General features: G+C 46.4%; 1 protein-coding gene across 2 annotated transcripts in view; it reads right to left on the reverse strand.

Moving 5' to 3' along the window:
• Positions 1 to 21,837, reverse strand: part of Ncald (neurocalcin delta) — a 284,369-nt gene that overhangs the window by 161,408 nt on the left and 101,124 nt on the right. Inside the window, exon 1 of one of the 2 annotated variants that reach the window (XM_050163141.1) lies at positions 13,589 to 13,669. The exons of the other annotated variant lie outside the window; for it this stretch is intronic. The gene's annotated coding sequence lies outside the window, so the exon portion shown is untranslated. Of the gene's footprint in view, positions 1 to 13,588; positions 13,670 to 21,837 lie in introns of those variants that run through there. 2 annotated transcript variants of the gene reach the window in all.

Genomic DNA, 21,837 nt, shown 5'->3' on the forward strand with positions numbered 1-21,837 from the left:
ATTTCACTTTATGACATTAGATACATCTTCCAGTTTCTGCCATTGTTCAATTTGATTTGCGTGCTTTCTGTCTCCTCCTGAATGACTAAACTGTTAAGGAGCCTACCCAAAAGGAACCTAACATTCTTCCAGTGACCTCTTTCTAAACATCTGATCCGTTAATGAACCTAACCAAATAGAACCTAAGGTTGTTCTTGGGACCTCTCTGTTCTCACTCATTACGCTTTACATCACGCCATATTGCTGGCTAAGAACTGTGTGTTTCTTGTTTACCATACCACAAATACTTAACAGTAATGCATTGCAGCCTTGTTTTCATGGGATTGCATGGGCTGACTGACATGATACCTACACTTCTAGAGCTCGTATTCTTGGGAGGAGATAAATCATGAAAAATAAGCAAAGACATTGGTTTTTAAAAAAAATCTGTATGTGTGATAATTTAGATAAAGAAAGCCATCGCTGTGACAGAGGACACTGGGAAAGTAACTGGAGAACCGGGGCAGTAAGCACCAGCCCTGAAGACTGTTGGTTGTCACAGGGACGTTACAAAAGACAAGATGTTTCTGGAAGCCTTAGACTCTTGGTCTTTGCACCCTCTGCATTGAGCCTGACTTAAAAGGGCTTTGTTCTCTGTTCTGTTAAATTGAGCTCTACATTTATCTCTGTTTCTCTCCCTTCCATGGTCCCCATGCTCCCAATTTACTCAGGAGATCTTTTCTTTTTCTATTTCCCATGTAGATTAGATCTATGTAAGTCTCTTTTAGGGTCCTCATTGTTGTCTAGGTTCTCTGGGATCGTGAACTGTAGGCTGGTTTTCTTTGCTTTATGTCTAAAAACCACTTATGAGTACTTATGATATTTGTCTTTCCGAGTCTGGCTTACCTCACTCAATATAATGTTTTCTAGATCCATCCATTTGCTTGCAAAATTCAAGATGTCGTTATTTTTTTCTTCTGTGCAGTACTCCATTGTGTAAATGTACCACATTGTCCTTATCCATTCTTCAGTCGAGGGGCATTTAGGTTGTTTCCAGGTTCTGGCTATGACAAAGCTGCTATGAACATAGTTGATCACATGTCCTTGTGGCACGATTGAACATCTTTTGGATATATACCCAGAAGTGGTATTGCTTGATCTTGAGGAAGGTAGTTTCCTAATTTTCTGAGAAATCAAACATATCCAAAAGGAGCTGTACCACAGTTAGCACCCCCACCAGCAATGCCGGAGTGTTTGGAAGGCTTTTCTTTAGGAATTCCCAGGGCTTCTGGATCTTTCCAAGACTTCCCATAACAAGCTTTCTGTTCAGTAGTTCATCCCAGGCCCTTTTTTTCTTAGTTATCCCAGTCTCTCATTTGATTACCAGACATGGGGCCCGTTAGACCTCTACCAACAATGAGAAATTACTGCTATTCATTTTATATTTTATGTGTATGGACTAGCAATGTAGCACATGAATATAATAAAGCATTTGAAGATTTATGTTACATTTCATGTGGGGGATTACATTTAGCCTTCATGACTCTCTTACCCCACCTAAGAGATGGAGAAACCTAAGAGATGCTCTTTGCCTTTATGGTTACACCCGATCTTTGCTGAAGCTGTGGAGACTGGAATCCAGCCACATCTCTCAATAGCCATGTTCTACATAGCCTCAGGACCATCTTATTCTTAAAGACAGCATCGTGCTCAAGTCATATAGGAAGGAATGATAATGTTCAGACAAACTATGGAGTCAAGCTAAACAGGCAAACAGTATGGCCCAGCTCAGTCTTGCTATCTCTGTTAATGACGAGCCACCAAGAATGGCAGTAAAAGTGTTTGGAATTGGTAGTAAAAACATGCGACAAGTAACTGTACCGAGGATACTTAAACAAATGACAAAGACCTGTGGTGCATCCTCGAGCCTGAAGCTGAGATCAGACCTTCAGCCTGTGCTCTACACAGGGCTATGATGGCAGCTTGTCACCTAGGGGCTTGTCAGCATCTTCCTGGTGTTACCACAGGGCTGGGTCAGCCTCTCATTTGTTACTGCAAGACAAACAATTAAACGTTGCATCATCCAGAGTATGGAATGGAATATGCAATAGATATGTATTAAATTTAACACTCAGTTAAATCTATACTGTCAAGTGTTTGGCTCCCACAAGGATCACCACGCATGGAGAGAGAAAGAACAATTTCCCCCATCTTGTAGAAAGCAAGATTTATCTCTGTATCATGAAGTTGGAAGAAATTAGCTCAGAATAGTTCCATCTGAGTAATTAGGTATCAGGCTATCACTGGCTGTCAATAAGTGTTCAACGAATTAACAAAGAGACCGGGAAAGCCAGCAACGATATCAATCAGCAGCCATGAAGATCTCCCCCCAGTCCTGGGGCCAGTAGACAGCGTTTCCCTGTATTTAACGATCTGGTGTTCTCAGGGTTGTAGAAACTGAATTCCAGGTCTTTGAAAGGAGAACACATCGAGGTTGATGGGCTGTCTGGAGTGCAGTTTTAATGAGGCACGCCTCCCTAAATCACACAGAAACTAATTGCACAGGAACCAGCCGAAAGCACTGCTAAGTAGGTTGTCTCCCCAGCTCTTTCAATGACTTAATGATTGTTTTTAATTAATTCTCTCTCTTTATTTGCAAATTGGAGTTTAAAGGCTTTCCAGTAGCTCAGCATTCTCTCTCATCTCCATTCCAGTTGAGAAGAGTTTGCCCAGCTAATCTTTTCTTCTCAGGAAAAAAAAAAAAAAAAAAAACCATAGAAACCTCTGTTCGCCCCTCAGCCAACAGCTGCAAGGGCTGATTCAGCTGATAAGGTTTTGTTGTCGCCAGTGCAGTGGACTTCTCAGCGGGTGACACACGGGGTTGACTTAGTGGAGTGCCTGTCTACTACTTGCTGCTGGCCCTGGACCCTTACACAACCCCACGATGCAGCTTCGAACGCCTCTAATCCAAGTGCTAACTAATGCTAACTAATGACCCTAAGACTGGGCGGCAAGTAAGTGCGGTGAGATCTCAGGTCAGTCTTTCTTTAAAGCTCCTGGGTGCTGTCCCCAGTGAATTGTTTAAAAATAAAACAAACAAAAAAGATGGTCCAGGATGCCACTCGACACACAAAAGCGGCTTAGGAGAGAGGCCTTCACGTACACTTGTTGCTTTTTATTTATTTATTTTTTTTAGCACTAAACATTCTTTTCAAGGCCAAAGTTGTGCTTTTTGAACATTGATCCACATTTGAAGCAGAGCAAGCTTCCCATTTCCAGCTCTGAGATGGTAATTGGGAAAAAGCTTCTACCAGCCATGTTACGATGAATCCCACATGCTTTTAGGAAAGCAGTTATCAAGGCAAAGATGGAAGCAAAATTGGTTGTCTCAGGCAGCAATAGAAGGATCCTGTTAGATCTTAAGAGCTTTCTAACAAGGCACGAGAAGCTCTCAAAGGAAACATGGAAAAGAAGTGAAGGCTTGTGGGTGTTTCATAGCCACCCCCATCCAAGGGCCACCCATCACTGAAACCAAGTCTGGGCCAGGCCAGATGACCACGACACATTCCTACCAAGTAATACGGCAAGTAAGATGCAAATATACTCCACAGCCTTGGCTGCGGGGATGGGGGCCAGAGCCCCGGCTTCTGCTTAACCTTCTGGGCTACAGCTTCTCTCTCGCACTGAGACTACACCCACAGCAGCAGGTACGGCGCTTACAGTGCAGCCAGAGGGTGAGCTGATTACAACAAACACGGCTGTGAAATGACAGACAATGCCAGCGCAGGTCAGGAACAACACATGGAATAAACAGAGCAGGACCCAGTGAGATGATGATGAAGGTGAAAAACTACACGAAAATGAACGGTTTATAAGCAGACTTTACCCCACAGACCAGCCAGCCTGCCGTTGCTGAAGTGGATAAAGCAGCTGCGTGCACTTCAAACAGGACCATGAATTGGGAAGGACAAACATCGACGCTATAAAAATGTTTTAGGTGAAATTTAAAAAGAAGGTCTACAAATGATTATTTTTTCAAGAGGACAAGAGATTTCAACTTCTCACCAAGGAAGGGATTCAATATACTTAGGATTTTCATGTATCAAATAATAAGAAAAAATAAAATAAAGAAATTCCGCTGAAGACATTTTCTCCTGTAGGTTCGGCTGTGACACACCTCAAGCCGCCAGGGTAAATCGCGTGTCCCATCCATCAGGTGTCTAGCAGAACGCCCATACATTCACTCTCTACATCAACTGACATGTCTCAGAATTTTGACACAAACGCTAAACCCATGAGCCAGACTCCAGAAAAAAAAAAAAAAACCCTCTGTGTCCTCCCAACTAATAAGACAGACAGGGCTCACACAGGGGGCTCTGTGGTGCACCTGTCATGGGCAAGCACCTGCAGAGACTCTTAGGAGGGAGCAGGGATGACAGGTGACACAAAGTGACAGGAGTCTCAGCCCCACTGTGGCAGTTCCTGAGATAAGCCATCTATCTGTGGCTAATAAGATGTCTATTCTGCACAGTCATTAAAATACCCCAAGCACGGCCAACTGGCTTAAAAGAAGACAAAGACATGTCTCATGGAAGGATGACCAAAGCCACAAGTGATAAATTGATACTTCTTTTCTTCTCTGCTGCTCCCAAACACCTGGATTTTAATTTCTTCTCTGGTGACGGAATCTAGTTAGACTCTACTCGAAAGAGTCGTGTTTTGGATAAAGTGTCTTTGAAAGCAGCAGTTCTCTTCATGATTGTAGGTAAAATTTCATTTTCAATCATGGGTATGAAATATGGTATTTGAAACCAGGCAAATATTTTACAGAAAGTGGGTGTGAAAGGGAGGGGTCCCAAGTTTCATTTGACATCATTCATCTCAAACACTGCAAGTAGCTTTCCAATAAGAGGATGTCACACACCCTTACTGCCAGCTTATGCTCCCAGAGGCACATGGGAAACCATATGGGCCCATGAGAAGAGGCAGGTGTCCCCCACCAGAAGTCTCAAAAACAGATTCACACACAAAAAGTCCCAGAGGCAGGTGTCCCCCCCACCAGAAGTCCCAGAGGCAGGTGTCCCCCCCACCAGAAGTCCCAGAGGCAGGTGTCCCCCCACCAGAAGTCCCAGAGGCAGGTGTCCCCCACCAGAAGTCTCAAAAACAGATTCACACACAAAAAGTCTCAGAGGCAGGTGTCTCCACACCAGAAGCCTCAGAGGAAGGTGTCCCCCACCAGAAGTCCCAGAGGCAGGTGTCCCCCACCAAAAGTCTCAGATCTTGCTGTGCTATGACAAACTTTCATCTTAACCAGTCTCAGGCAATGAATTTCCAACTCTTGCCTGTACATTTCAAAATGGAAAACAGAACCCAACCAGTGACGGCACAGGTGGAAGATTCCGTGAGCAGATGGTCAGTGTATGGTGGGATCCAGAGGAGGTGCCGCCCCTCCCCCAGCCTGTTGGAGAAATCAACAAACACAGCCTAATGGGGTGGGCTGGGCAGGGGTGTGCTGGGCCAAAATTATTTCAGGGCCTGTACCTCAAGGCCTATAGGAAAGAAAAAAAGTCTGACTCGAGTTCAGGAGCCTATATTTGAAGCCCTATAGGGCAGAGAAAATCCTGGCTCGAGTTTGAGTGAGGATGAGACAGCAAAAACTAGATAGACGCCCCTCCAGCCAGTGGGAGGGTTTGGCTGCCTCTCATTGACTGGAGGTACCCTCACATCAAAGGATGTTGCTTAACCTTCATAAGCAGATGCCCACAGTAATAAACTGAGTTCCTGCTTTGACTTGACTCCTTATCGTACCTGATTGTCTTGTGTCAATGTGTGGCTGGATTGTCCTGCGTTGTGGGACTGCGGGACAGGCAGATAGCATACTCACCTTTCCCTGGAGAACAAGGGAGCTCAGGAAGCCTAGCAGGGGTGCATCTTGGTGGCAGAGAACTTGCCTTAAATGTGCATGGCACCAGATTTGATCCCCAGCACTCTGCAGAGATATACTGCAACCTGACAACCTCAACAGTCTTTAGCTTAGAGGCTGACTTTGGGACAGGCATGGTTTCAAATGCTTTTCCCATTTTACCCAATGGAATACTTACAAACCAGGGCAATGGGAGGGAGGGAGAGAGGGAGGGAGGATAATAAAACGTAACACTCACTAAAGGCGTTGTGCTAAGGAGTCACCGTCAACCCACTTAATCCTCACATCAAATATAGAGATGTATCTTATCATCTACGTTACAATGGATGGAGAAACTGAGAGCCAAGAGCATTAGTTTTCAGTGGGCCATGCAGCTGGTGGGGATGGTTGAGCAGTCCTTTGAAACCAGGTATGCTGGCGGCAATACCCAAATGCACCATCTTGGTAATATACAGCTTCACCCAGCACTGGTCTGTTTACAGATAAGAAAGTTCTGCTGGGGCCAGAGGTAGTTTGCAGGTTAAGAGCTCCCGCTGCCCTTGCAGAGGACCTCACCCTCAATGGTAAGGGTTAGGGGAATGAAGGCAAGAAGGGAAGAGTCAGGAGCTAAAAGGGAGAATGGGTTAATGAAATGTGTACATGTAGTCTTCTAATTACAGAGCCTGAGATAGTTCATAGGCAAACTGGATCGAGATAGGAGGCCAACAGATCCCGCAGATAACTTCATCCCCTTTGGAAGGCAGGACTTGCTGTTGGCCTCGGGGTTCCTCTGTAAGATGAAGCTGCCTATTTGTTTATAGAAGAGACTAAGCCACGGTGAGTGTGGAGCGAAGTGTGTCACACATTTGTTTAGTAAAAGCACCTGGGCTAATACTGTGAGGTCCGCTACCTCCTCTGCTGGTGGACATGGGCAATGCTCTGTTAGGATAATGACACACTTGGGCATCAAGTTTTAAGATGCTGGAGGTGAGGGTAGCACTCACTCCCTGATTTCAAGGTTTCCTAAGTGGCCAATGAATCTTCCTAGAAGCAAGGATTTTAAGGCTTGAAGAGATGACAGTCAAAGCTAAATGGGCAGCAGGTGCCTCCTCCTGGGAGGAGCAGGCATGGTAGCCAAGAAGAAAGTGCATGAGTAAGTTTTTCCTCTGAGGAGCTGGGGGTGTTCTTAACTTTCCCAGGTAGACACAATAAGCATTTGGATCAACTACTCTGAGAACCAAGAGAGAAGAGGCCAGTGTTGGGCACATGGTTGCCAGTGTTTCCCGTTTCCTGGGACAAGCTACATTTAGAGCCCCCAGAGCTGCACACATCTCTCTGACCACTGTCTCATCATCATCTTGCATCCCGGGGTTACAAGCGATCAGCGCTAAGAGTGAATCTGCTCTGTCAAAGTGGGATGAGGAGCCTCTCTCTCCTACTTTCTCTGGTTTCCCAATGTTCTGACTAAAAAGACAAACTTGTCTCCAGCTTGTCTTCTCACTTGGTGATCTGACCTACTAGAGACAAAAAGCATTGAATTTTGGGGGGTCTTGTTTGACTAATTTATAGCTTTTGATGTTTTTATGCAACATTCAATATTCAATAAATAAATAGAGTTTTGTTATGTGCCAGATGTTTTGTTAGTTTCAAGGAGTAAGGAGCTGGACCCACATGGAGCCTGGCCTTAAGGGGTTTTACAAGTAGCCACAAAGATGGACAATTAAACCAGCAATTGCAATAAACTATGGTAAGTGTTACATAGGGTGATCAAAGGCACTTCCTCTGCAAAGTCAAGGAAGACTTCCCAGGGGGAAAATTCTCTGTAAAGAATATAGAAAGAAGGCAAAGATCTGGATGTGAGAAGCTGGTGGGTGAGAAATAAAGCCCGTTCTCAGGACCAGCCATACACGCTTTCTCCAAAAGGGACAGGCTAAGAGAAGCTCATTCTGGCTATAGAACAAGATGGAAGCCAAAGCAGGAATGCAGCTCCCACCAGCCTAAGGAGCCAGAGGAGGAAGGCAGCTTTATTTTAAGGTCATTGGGAGACCTTGAAGGCTTCTAAGCAAGAAGGTCCATGGTTAGTCTTATATTGTGGATAGGTCTTGTTTATGGCAATGTGAGGTAGGGGCCACAGGGTTGCAGGACTGGAGAAGGGTCACTTTGGGATAACACACTAATCTAGCTAACTGGCAATACTGATCTAGGGTGTTGAATCAAGATAGGCAACGTTGAGCAAATTTAGGGAAGGTGGAAGGACCAATGAGCTACGTGGGTTTGGAGAAGAATAAGGACATTGAAGGTTGTTCTCATGTCTTGTACCCACCTGCCTCCGTGATGTCTACCCTTAGGAGCACACTTAGGAGGAATATGAAGCATTGTAGGTAAACGTTACGTAGAAGGGATTGAAACTCAGATAAAGACAATAGGCAATTGGATCAACCTCTCCGGGAACCAAGAGAGAGGCCTGGGCTGGACAGAAGCATGGAATGCGTCAGCAGATAGATGGCGGTGTGGCCTGGATGCACAATGTCCCCCAGAGGCTTGTGTGTGTGAACATGTGGTCTCCAGCTGCTAGTGCTATTTCCTGACTGCAGATGCCATCTGACCAGGGCCTTCATACTCCCCCAGCTGCTCCCATTGATAGGGTTTGGCCACAGCAACAAGCAAAGTAACCAATACATATGGCAGCCAAAACCACGGATAGAGAGCATATTTGCAGGAAAGTACTAAGTACTGGGAAAGAACCCTGGCATGCAGTGACCCCTCAGGGCATGCAGTGACCTCCAGGGCATGCAGTGACCCTCACAGCAAGGAATTAGAGTCTGCAAAGGAGCCACCAGGAGAAGATGGCAGTGTGCATGGAGATCACCCCAGAGCCCCAGGGTATGGGCAGTGCTACCCTGGGGGCAAGCTGCTATTGGGCACATCCTGGTTGTACTAGTTGATGAGATGGTCTTCCCCAACACACAACTTCCTGAGCCTCAGTATCCTTCATTTTAAAGCAATAGCAATAACACTACCATAACACCCAGGAGTTTATTTTTAAGTATGTCTAATAGTCAACAAATTGCAACACTCATTCAGTTTGAAAGGAATGGTGTCCCCAGACAGCAGAAAACTCCCAACAATGGGCTGCTTGCACCAACCTGCCTTCTGTAAGCCACTTATGGGCTCCTTCAAATCAGTCTTGCCTTTCATACAGCATTTACTTAGCAAACAGATCTCCATTGTTCCCCTTTCCTTTCCCCAACAATCAAAGATGCTGTGGGAGCTCCTTCCACTCCTTCAGCCAATAGCCTTTAAGATTCCAGCAAACTTGGGCATGGTCTCTTATACTACAAATGCAGCTGTAAAGCCTGTGCTCACTCTCTTGCTTTCGGCTCTCACTTCTGGCTGCTAGACTCTGTTCCTGTTCCCCATTCATACAAAGGATTGTGATCTAGGACACTGATCTGTAAGTCTCCCCCAAATAACCCTTTATTATACATAATTCTGAAATAGTGTGGGATTATTTCGTATCTTCCACCACCATCTGGTGCCCAAACATGGGGACCAGTCCACACTTTTGGGGATTGTGTTGTGTTGGGTATTGACTCTCCCACCCGCGGCCAAAGCCAGCCCTCAGATGCAACAGGCTGCTGCTCAGCACTCCCCAGCTCACAACATGCTGCCTATCTGTGTATTACATGCCGACCCATACACTGCTGCCTGCAATCCCCATGGTGCACACGGTCTACAACTTGCACTGGTGAAAGACTTTGGGTTTTCTCTTTATCCTGATCCCCAACTCTTAGAATCATTTGATTGCCTTAATAACTGTTCTTAATTTGTTAAATAAAGCATATTTTTCAGTACCTAAGAAAGAAACACGTTCTGTTTGCTGCTGCTTGTGTCTCTCAGCTACATGGCTACAAATGGGACACCTGCTGGCTGATAACAATTAATACACCTACTCCAATTCATTGTAATTACTTTGTGACTGACAGGTAAGATCTGAAAACTACAAAAAATGACTGATAACATCCAAGAGTTCAATAATTATATTCCTCATATTATGAAAGGTATCACGTAAGATTTACCCTATTTTCCTTCCTATTACTTGATTCTAGGAATTAGCTTTCTTTTCAATATTATCTCATTAAAAATGGTTCAGTACTACTGAGAGGGATAGCATCAATTTAACAAAATTTTCAGAAAGAATTTGCGCTGTTGAATCTGTCAGAATTTACTGAAAAGTTATGATATATACAAGGATGAGACATTATCTTTACTGAACAAGTTGGAATCCTCAGTGAGGACATTAGAACAGAACACTGGACAGGAGATTTGGACTTTTAAAAGGCAGTAGCAAAAAGATTTGAAAAGATTGAGGAACTTACTGAAATTGATGAGCGGACAGAAGGTACAAGGACAGAATTTAGCCTCATCAGTACATGCCAGACCCCTGGGTGACTTAGAGTTTCAACTGCATATCCGGTAATTTCCTCAGAAAGACCATCTGGCACAAAGTACCCAAAAGTAGTCAAAGAATATGCAAGGAAACTGAAATATATGAGCAATCTAAAAGAAATAAAACAAGCAATGGTTTCTTATGGGCTACATTCACATTCAGGGAAATGGTGAAAACGTGGGCTTCAAGCACTAAGGCTGCCCTACATGATTGGCTTCAATTAATCTCAATGGTCCTAGAAAATGGACCTCAGCTGCTTTGGAAGTGTTATTAGAGAGAAGGGGCAACATCTACTGCACATTTTGGAAGTTGCTTGATTGTACTTCCTGCCTACTCAAGTAATATTATCTCCAGTCTCAGGCTTTCCACAGGGTTTAATCATAGTTACCATCCTCGTATGATCTAGCCAAGCCATTTCAAATACAAGACTTAGACTCCTTAGGATAAAAAATTTTAAGCATATGTTCCTTGCTTAATATTGTTTATGCTGGTTGAAATTCTAATCCTATACTTGATATCTGTTCCTAGTATATATAGCTTTGTATTGTGTTTGGAACTCCTTAAACAAAAGGGGGAGGTGCTATGGGAGCTCCCTCTACTCCCTTCAGCCAATAACCTTTAAGATACCAGCCCACTTGGGCATGGTCTCTTATACTATATATGCAGCTGTAAAGCCTGCACTCACTCTTTTTGCTTCCGGCTCTCACTTCCGGCTACTAGACTCTGTTCCTGTTCCCCGTTTGTGCAGATGATTGTGATCTAGGACAGTGATCTGTAAGTCTCCCCTAAATAAATAACCCTTTATTATATGTAATTATGAACTAGTGTGGAATTATTTTGTATCTTCTGCCTTCACAAAGAGACTCATTTCTCAGCTGAGATCAATTTACTGACATGTGGAACCTAATGGCCAGATGGGAATCTGAACCCCAGTTTTCTGGTCACTGTTCAGTCCCATTCTGCTCTTTCTTGGAATGCTTGTGGATCCCCGTCCCACCAGCACTGCACAATGTTTCAAGATGGCTTTTGCCTACCGTAACACACGTGTGATTGCCCTGTATCCCCAGTGCCACCACCGAGGCTGAGGGCCACGTGACATTAGGGCGTCATGTTTTGTACCGCAGCATCCTCATCCTTCTTCCTCCCATCTGGACAGTACGAAATGCTGATTGTCAATCCACTGTAAATACCAAATCTCAGACCAAAGAAGGGCGTGCGAGGTTTTCTTCCTAGCACCATTACTAACGAACTGGGAGGAGCAGAATGGAGGCAGTCAGGAGAGACCAGATAGGTACATTTTGGATTTTTTTTTTTATTTTACTTAAGGTCTTAAAAAATCTAGCAGGGGAGTGTGTGTATGTGAGTGAGTGTGGCCCAAGTGTGAAGACTCAGGTTCAGGTAAGATATAATACCCTATGGTCAGAACTCTGAAGAGATAGATGGTGTCTTCGAGTCTGTGTTTAGGACAACAGACCGAGGAGAAAAGGGTTAACTCTGCAGCAATGCTGTGCACCTACAACCCAAACCAAGAGGTGCGTCACCGTGCCATCAGGCACATCCTCAGAGTTCCTCTTCTTGGTTGTCTCCGGGCAACACAGGGCTCTGAGCAGCCACAGTTAAAGCGTGAGTAGCCGATGTGGAGGAGGCCGCTGATCCTTGCCGTGTCAGGAAGAGCCAGGTGGAAACAATGATGGATTGAAAGCAGGCATTTAGCCGTACTCTTACCCCAAATCCACAAAACAGTAAAAGGGTTTTTATTACAGGCAAAACCCCACAGGGGCAAAGAAGAAAGAGATAACAGCGCTGAAAAGAAAGATTGGATGCTGGGAAGCAGATGAGCAAGCAGCTCCTGACTCAACAAACCTGAAAGTGTCTGAGGTGGAAGTGGGAATGCAGAGAGGCAACCCGACTTGCATGGTGTGACCTTTACACGGCTTGGGAGCTAGCGGGACCAGGCATCCAAAGTCAGGGTTGATAGTGATGCTAAGGACAAAAGGGTTGAAGGAGAGCCTCCCTGAGGGTCTGCTTGACCGCAGACACACTTTCCCGATACAGCCACGCAACCAACAAATGGCCCTTCCCTCCCAGTCCACCATCCCTGGCTCTGCCCCTGGATTCTGTAGCTACTCCCACCAGAGGCCTAATATGTACCTTTGTGTCTTAGGTAGCATTATTGGCCGGGAGACCTGCTTCGGCCCCTGGGATATGGGCAGAAGTGACAGTAAGCGGTGTTGAAGGTTTCAACATAAGAGACATTGTGCGCGTCCACTTCCCCGGCTGAGTTTCTGATACAGGAGAACAATGTGTCCTGGCCACCTGCTGACCCAACAAGAATGAGTGCCTTGTGGGACAGACCAGGTCAGCCCACAGCCAGGATCCAAGGCCAGGCACGCCCAGCTAACGTGCAGGCTCCTAAGCTGGAAGCAAGCACCTGTGGCTGTCATCTGCTCCTGTATTCCTTGGGTGTCTGTTCCACAGCATGGTTGGCAGGGTAGGAAATAGAAACCTTGAAATAGAACGCTGCAGTAATTAAAAACAATAATGTGCGCTATTGACACGGGGAACAGGTGGCAGAAATCATAAATACAATGTGCTGCAATATTATTCCTAAGCTAAAATACGATAAGGAAGAATATGGAATACAAAATTATACCCCATGTGTTGTGATGGCAAAATATTTGGTGTAAATGTTGTTGACAGTAACACAGGAGGGTTTTAATCTGTATACACCTGAAACCTCGAGAGAGGAGAAAGAACAACGGCAGGGTGTACCGGGCAATTTTATGTCAACTCGACACAAACCAGAGTCACCTGAGAGGAGGGATCCTCAATTTTAAAAATGCCTCCATAAAATTGGGTGGTAAACAAGCCTGTAGGGCATTTTCTTAATTGGTGACTGAGGGGGGAGGACCCAGCCTATTGTGGGTGGTGCCATCCCTGGGCTGGTGGTCCTGGGTTCTATAAGAAAGCAGGCTGAGCAAACAAGCCAATAAGCAGCCTCTGCATCAGCTCCTGCCTCCAGGGTCCTGCCCTGAGTCCCCTCAGTGATGGACTGTCACCAGAAAGAGTAGCTGAACTAATAAACCCTTTCCTCCCCAAGTGGTCTTGGTCATGGTGTTTCATCACAGCCACAGAAACCATAACTAAGATATACAAGGCGGCTCAAACGTGATCAGCAGTCTCAGGCCAAGGCAGTAAGGGGTTTACAAATATATATGAATGAGGACATGCTCCCTAGGCATGTGGAAAGGGCATACCTGAGCCGTGCAGCTTCCTCCTGCCTCCTTCAGTGGCAGCTTCGACTTCTCGCGGCTTGGTTTCGAGGCATCTGTGTTTGAAAGGCTGCCTGGAGCCTCCAGGAACTAGAGACTGAACATTTTATCCATAGCTTACTTCATCATTCCTTCCAGGGTCCAACGCTCAGCTATTACTTGAATAAACAAACAAAGGAATCCTAAACAAGACACTTAAGCCTATAGACTTGAGTTTCCTTGACCGCTATTAATGTTGTCCCCACAGTGGCTCCTGGCGTCTACTTAGCGTCAAACTGTTCCTCAAAAACCTGCCGGTGGGGTCAAGCAGCTAGCACCTTCCCTGCTGACGCCCCTCCTCCCTAGAGCGTGGAGCCCCAAGCCGGGCCGCAGGCACTGCTGGCAAGCGTGGGCTGCGGAAGAGCCGAGAGAGAGGTTGTGCGGTGTTTGTCGGGTTGAAAGGTTGTTTCTAGTCTACGCAGAGAACTTTATTTGGTCAGTTCATCTGAAAGGAACAAGCTATTGCCAGGGCAGTATTAGAGCCAAGCTCACCCCTGGGAAATGCTGGCCCAGAGTACAAGTGGGAGCTGAGAGGAACCCCAGACGGCTGCTCCTTCTCACCCCCTTGATTTCCGCGGCAAGTGAGACCACAGTCTTGTCCACATGGAGAATGTCATTGGAAGTGACTCGGGGCTGCAGTCTGTCAACAGCACAAACACTTCACATTGTCCTGGGATTCTGCCTCACCTAGACCAGCTGAAACCCCAGCAGGCGTAGAAAACAGCAGGCATGGACCGTGCTTTCTGATCCTGGCATAGCCTTTATGCCCTGGCCCGCTGGGCCACACCCCCTTCTCTCTCTCAGTTACCCTGACTACAGACCCCAGGCGAAGCCATGCAGGAAATGGCAATCAGATACAACGCAGCCCTCGCTGCAGGAAAACCATCTCTAACGCTGTGTCCGCTTCCCTTCGCTCATCTCCGAGCACAGCCACAGAGCACACGTGTGACCAGGGGCTCCTGTTAGGCAGGTCCCATCAGCTCCAAGCATAAGCCCACACAGGCAAACTCAGTATCTGCCGTATCAAGACTGAAGAGAAGGCAACGGGAAGGTGTGGGAGCCATTTGACGTGAAGGCTGCGACCAGCAGCTTCAAAGGGGATGGTACTGAGAAGTTCTCCGAGCTGATTCTCTCCAGGGTGGTAAAGAAGCAAAGAGCTCCTCCAGCAGATTAGAATAGAGCCCTCCACGCAGCTTGCCAACCGCCTGCGTGGGCAGCCGCACCTGGCAGAACCGGCTGGAGGTCGGCAGTCACAGGATTCTCCCCTTCCTGGCCCGCACCTTCCTCTCCCCCACAGTTCGCTCCCGTCTTGCTGCTTCCTTCTCCCCACAGGTTTGGAGCAATGTGGGTGGGTGTGCATTCTGGGTACCTGGGAAGGAGCCCAGTTTTCTTAGGAAGGCTTCTGCCGCTGGCCTACGACTCAATGGCCTCACTACGTTAGTGTGGCTTTAAGGACAATCACGTGTTCACATTCGGAAGAGGTGCCCTTTGCTTCCAATCTGAGTAGACGGGACAGTTGGGACCGTGTTACCTGCCTCCTCTGTCACCATATCCAACCATTTCTGGTATGATGTGAGCCTTCATCTGGGCAGTCTCAGAGTGTTGACGCTTCCCAGTTTAACGCATACTGTGGGAGGCCGGAGACTGCGACAGTCTCTCTGAAATCTCCGGGATGTAAGTCAAGTGACAGATGATTGCTATCAGGACTCTTACCAACTCTGAAATGTCCTTCACATTCAAGTTTTAGATACTTGGTCCCCACCTGGTATTAAAGTAGGTGTTAGCTGTCCCCAGAAAGTAAGAGCAAGGCTCTCGGGGCATCGTTAGTCAATTAAATAATACATGTGACCATGCCCCTCTGGAGGACCATTTGTCAGGTGTTTAGTTTATGTCTGCTTTGTCCAGAATGGCCAAAACCTTCAATGGCTTCCTACTTCTACTCCTTCAACACCAGCTCCTTCCTGCTCTGGGGATCTGGCTCCCTTGTTCTTCAACGGCTTCAAGATTTGGAGCTCTGAACCAATTGATAGCAGCCTGACCTCCAGAGGAAGGAGGGGGAGGGAGACAAGACCACCACATGTTCAATGACAACAAACCCCGAGAGAAACTTCTGAATTCAAACACACAGATGAGTTTTCTGGTTGATGCCACACCCCAATATGTCAAGGAGGTGGTGTGCCTTGAAGGCATGCACATGTCACATGTGGGAGCCCCCTGGACGTCTTCCCACCATCTGCTTACTTGCCTGGTCCAAGCTTCTGTCCTTTGTAATTAAACTGCGGTCATAAAGAATCACAGTGACCATACTGCCCTGAGTCCTGTGACTCATCCTGCCGATTGTCAGCCCAAGGGGGTGGTGAGAACACTCTGACTGTAACCCATGAGTGAGAGCTTGGGCTGGTGTCTGAAGCTAGGAGAGACTGTGACCTGTGACATGTGGTCTGTCTCCTGCAGTTAACAACAGATTACATCACAGTTCCCCAAAGACTCTATATGGCCAGGGAGTCAGACACAGATTCTGGCCTTTTCACCGGGCAGGGTCAGCCCAGATGGAGCCAGCAGTTAACAGAAGCTTGGGTTAAAAAGCACAGTACAGGGCAGAGCCTGAGCCAGAAGGAGCACCTGCCTGGATGCAGAGCTGGACCTGTATCCTCATCATTTGTACTTACAACAATCAGGTAGGTGACATGAGCATCCCAGATGCTCAATAAATTGCTCCTAAATTGTGACAGCAGAAGATGACAGGACATTGTTGAGACCAGACATTCTGCTTTGGAAATCCTTCAGTGATCAACCCTTCGCACTTGCCCAGGTGGGTCAAGTCACATGACAACTATAAGTAATCACACAGCCCCTCCTTCTCACCCTGGTCTGCCTGCCCTTGTCCTGTCTTATTCCTTTCTCAACTTAACTCCCTGCCTCCCACACCTCCTTCATATATTCTCTGTGTGTCTCTGTCATTCTACAACAGGAATAGTGATTTGCATTCGAGGAAAAAGAAGAGAGAAAAAAAGAGGAGAAAAGGGGGAGGAGGAGGAAGAGAAGGAGGAGGAGGAGGAGGAGGAGGAGGAGGAGGAGATAATCAGTACAGAATTTTTCTCCCTTGTCAACTGATGGTGGTGCACACCTTTAACCCCAGCACCTGGGAGGCGGAGGCAGGCAGATCTCTGTGAATTTGAGGCCAGCCTGATCTACAGAGCTAGTTTCAGGACAGCCAGAGCAACAAAAAGAACCCTGTCTTGAAAAACAGAAAACACAAAGAAAGAATAATATTCTGTGTCATTCCTAAATGTCTTCTGTAAGTTTGAAATTAGAGATTTTTGAGTTTCCCCAAGCCCTCACAATCTAGGTAACAAAAGTAATATTAGAAGAACATCATCCACTCCCAAAAGGCTCAGTTTGCCCAGCACCATGCCTGACCACATAGGGAAATGTCAGGCTGGTTGCATGCCAGGCTTGGAAACACAACAGATTCACAATGAGTCCAATGTCTGTGTTTAAACAAATCAATTCAAAGCAGGTTCTCTTAAGTGTCTATCCAAACACAGCCAGCACGGCAGGAAGAGCTACCTAATCAGAGCAAGACGCTCCAAGCCACAGCAATTACCGACCTTCAAATGTCCCTAAACCACAAGCATGGCTGGAAACACACAACAAAAAGAACCTCCTTGAAATGGTATAGCAATATAGGTATATGCACGTGTGTGTGTGTATGTATGTGTTTATATATGTGTATGTATGTGTGTATATGTGGATATGTTTGTGTTTGTGTGTGTGTGTGTGTGTGTAATGATGAAAAGAGGGGAAGAATGGAATGAGGCCGGGAGGAGGGAGAAAGAGAGATGTGAGAAAGAGCTTAAGATTACAACTTAACGGTCACCTGATTGTCAGTCGAGAAACCATAGATGACTAACTCAGTCCCATAGTCCCATGTTATATTAGACCTCACAGGTCCGAGCCAGGTAATAGCTGGAAGCAGAGCACAGGGCAAGGCGGTGTCCCTTGGCCCACGCAGTGGCACAGCTGGGAGGGTCGCGACCGCGATGGCCACTAGCCCTTGACTTCCCTTCTCTGTGCGCTCTTTACCCACTCAGTGGTTTCCCACCTAATAAACCAGGGAGGTGCTGAGCAGGGAACGCGTTCTAGACAAACCACAGTTGAGTAAACCAAAAAAAAATGTGAAGGGAAGAAAGGTTTCCTATGCATGTGCCTCAAAGTAGGAAACATTATTGTCTAACTATAGGGAGTTATGAATGTGATTTTGGTTTTCTGCATTGAGAGGGTTCTAACCCTAGCATATTATAAATTCTAATTAGACCAATGAGGAAAGGGGGTTTTAAAAGGAGCAAAGCAGTCAAATGTGGACACTCTATTTAGAACCAGTAATGCTAGCATAACAAGGAGTTTAAAAAAAGAAAGGGGGAAATAAATATTAAACAGATGGGTGGTCAGATGCTGCTGTTGTTTTTCTTTATGAGCACAAAGCCTTAATCTAAAGCCAAGCAGAGATGAAGCCAAAAAGCAAGTTGCCCTCCACAGCCGCAGAGCATAGTACCCAGGAGATCAAATGAAATCAGCCTAAAATACTGATTGCAGTTCATATGAACTTAGAGTCCTGATGCCAAATGAAACATTAAAGCCAGTCTGCTATTTTTAGGGCTTTGTATCTTGGTGGATGTGTGATGAATCAGGATGTGTCTTGGCAAACTCACTAGCAGACGGAAAGATATTTGTTTTCTTCCCAAAAATAGTCGGAGTCTCCTCGAGTGTGGTGGGGACACAGAGTGACTTAGAGCACTTGAGGAATCTGACCCGACCGTTGACTCATGCAGGTGGTCGGTCGAGCCCCCAGGTCAAAGCTTGGCATCATGTCAGTTTGCAGAAGAGCCTACAAAAAAGCATGGTAGTGCCAGTGAGAAGGTGAGCCGGAGCTTTCTTGACAGCTTGGTACGCAGACACCCAGGGAGTTTAGGGCTGAGGCACTGACGGGGCACTGGGGTGAAGATCTCAGCCTGGGGAGTTTGCTTAGTCCTTCTCAGTACCATTACTAATTCTCCAGAAAAGCTCTTCTCCTTCCACGGGACCTCAGCATGACCCAAGCTCCTAACTTCCGCATCAGACTGCCTAGAGTTCTGACGCCAGTGGACTGATCCAAGCAGGGCATCCATCCCCACGCTGATCCTCAGGCTCCTCACCTATAAAAAGGGAGAGGTAGACCTAGGATCTCTGAGAGTCTTCTCATTCTGAAAATGGGATTTCCAATGGCCAGTTCAGGATTCCAAATCCTAAGAACCCCTCTTCTGACTGTTGGCAGTGTTTGGGGGGTGGTGGGGGAGGACATTAGCAATCAGAATGCTTTAATTTGGTGATATCTTGCAATTGTATCAGGCTCACCAGAGTTGGCCCAGCAGGATTTCTCTAGTAGCTCTTCTAGTCCGTAACTGGATCACAGCAATCTCACAGCACTTCTGGAACATTCTTTTATAGCATAATGGGTCATTTGTAAGTTGAGCTCAGTTACAACACACAGAAAAGCATCCCGAGAAGGGACTTCCTGGCAATCATTTGGCCAGCTATGCTATTATAGAAGGAAGGGAAGGTGGAATTGTGCCGTCCAATGACAGCAGTGTCAGTCTGCTGACCTTTGCCATACTGGAGCGCCTCTTCTCGGAGGGCTCTGCATGGTGAACTCACCAAAACAGAAGAGGAAACAGAGCCAAGAAGAAGATAAAGGACCGGGATTCAAACCCAGGCAACCCTGCTCCAGGGCCCTCAAGCTTCCTAGCATGGCTTTATTATAAATACAACTGTGCCCACTACGAGGGACACTAATTTCTTTACCTTATAATCAATTTTGATTATTTGTGTGTGGGTGTTGGGTGCACACAGAGCTCAGAGGTCAACCTCGGGTGTCATTATTCAGGCGTCATCCTCCATGCATTTTTTTGTTGTATTTTTTTTTTTTTTTTGAGACAGGGAATCTCACAGACCTGGAGTTTACTGAGTAATTAGTCCAGCTGGCTAGCAAGTCCCAGGAATCCACAATTCTGCCTCCCTAGCACTGGAATTGTGAGTAGATGCCAGCATGTCCCCCTTACTTACATAGGTGCTGGGAATACAAACTCATGTTCACGACCCCAAATGAACTAACTACCTATCTCCCAGCCCTACTTTAATTGTTAAATGCTTTAGTTAGAAACAATCACTCACACACATATATGGAAGCTGCAGAAGCAGCTTATTTGAGCCCTTTGAAAGTAAGCTCTGGCATGAAATATCGCCCAGGAGAGCTCTGTGTCCGTATCTCACAACCACCATATGGCCGCCAACATCTGGAGAGTCCGTGGGTTGCAAGCTGCATTTCTCTGCCTTGCTACTTAGCTTCCTCCAACCTGCAACCTGCTGGTCTCTCCTTGACTTCTAAGACCTTGGAAATAATGGGCCTCAGTATGAGCTTTTCTGGTGTGTGCTCACAATTCACCTCAGGGTAGGTATCTTTGACAGGAAGATCAGAGGCATGGTGCCATGTTTTGCTTCTTGCCCTGAGCAGGTGCAACATAATTTTGATTTATTTCATTACTAGTACTGTTAATTAGAAAAAAAAGATAAGTATAAATTGCTCATTTTTTTGTGATTTGTTGGTATTTCACAGGAAGGTGCTTTAAAACCTTGTAAACATCCCAGTCCTCAGGAAACTTACACATTGTATATTTATTTGGTAACCATTTATGCTAATATGGACTCAGATTTCTTTTTTGATCCACTGAACTAAATTTGTCGTTTTAAATTGTGTTTATTTTTCTCCGACCCCCCCCCCACACTTCTACCCTCTCTTAAGGTCCCCATGCTCCCAAATTTACTCAGGAGATCTTGTCTTTTTCTACTTCCCATGTAGATTAGATACATGTGCGTCTCTCTTAGGGTTCTCATTGTTGTCTAGGTTCTCCGGGGTTGTGAATTGTAGGCTGGTTTTCTTTGCTTTATGTTTAAAACTGCTTATAAGTTGAGTACATGTGATAAATGTCTCTCTGCGTCTGGGTTACCTCACTCTGTTTTCTAGATCCATCCATTTGCCAAATTTACCGTTTCTAATGTTCAAACTACCCCAGATTTGCCCTGTAGGTCTTTCCCTCAGGCTGCCGTGTCCTGTACCATGCTTCCAGCATCCTGATAAAGCAGACATCTAATTAGAATTATTTATCACACTAGTACTGTTTCACACGGAGGAATAGTGTGGGTGCCTGTGCCAGAGAAGATGGGACACAGAGCACGCGGAAACTCTGGAACCTGGAGTGGCTCAAACTACAGCCGAAGCCACCTGCGCCATGCCGCAGCTATGACTCTGGGGGAAGAAAATCACAGAGCCACTGTGTGCCTCAGCCTCCTGCTGGTGAGGCGAGGAACAGCGACCCTAACTGCAAACACTGCCCTGCTTACTACCCACCCCACCATTGCCTGTGCTTGCCCCTTGCTGGCCGAGTCTCACCAGACCTCACTCCTGCTTCAAATGTCCCAGGCTTTGAATGCTTTCCCCTGGGGATTTGTTTTTCAGTTCCGTCAGTCTGAAACGCCATTCTTGTCTTGAAAAATCTCCACCCAAATGTCACTGCTTCCATTTAAAGCCATCTCTTTTCCAACTCAGTCAGTCTCCTTCTCCAGACCAAGAGGACGGCCACTCCTGAAGCTGTGAGTGGAGCACGGGTAATCCCAGTACTTGGGAGGCAGAGAAGGATCGTAAGTTCAAAACCACCCGATGATAAATTCACTCTTGGCTGGTAAGAGCTGCTCCAGCATTCAGAAAGCCTGACTCTAGCACTGCCGAGGACTCCTGGGGCCCATCTGCCAGCCATCCATTCGGTCAAGCTTACAGAGCTTTCCAGGCAGCTCTGCACAACCCGTGAGTTTTCTCCTGCACCTCCTCTCTCCCTACATAATTTCTAGATAGAAAATAAGCGAATTTTAGCCTAAAAGCCTTTTGCTCCAGGCCATAATGGAAAATTTATCAAAACAGAATTTAGAGGGCCGGAACCGGACGCGCACGGCAGCGGCGGCCGGAACCGGACGCGCACGGCAGGCGACGTAGCTGGCGCAGCGGCCGGGACCGGCGGGTACTGACACAGTGGCAGACAACGCAGGCGACAGGGACCAGTGCAACACCAAGAGCAGATCGCCCCAGGACAATTAAATCAAAGAGG

Source organism: Alexandromys fortis, unplaced genomic scaffold (assembly GCF_014885135.2).
Source record: "Alexandromys fortis isolate MF-2015 unplaced genomic scaffold, M_Fortis_MF-2015_v1.1 scaffold_17, whole genome shotgun sequence".
In the NCBI taxonomy this organism is placed as follows: Eukaryota; Metazoa; Chordata; class Mammalia; order Rodentia; family Cricetidae; genus Alexandromys; species Alexandromys fortis.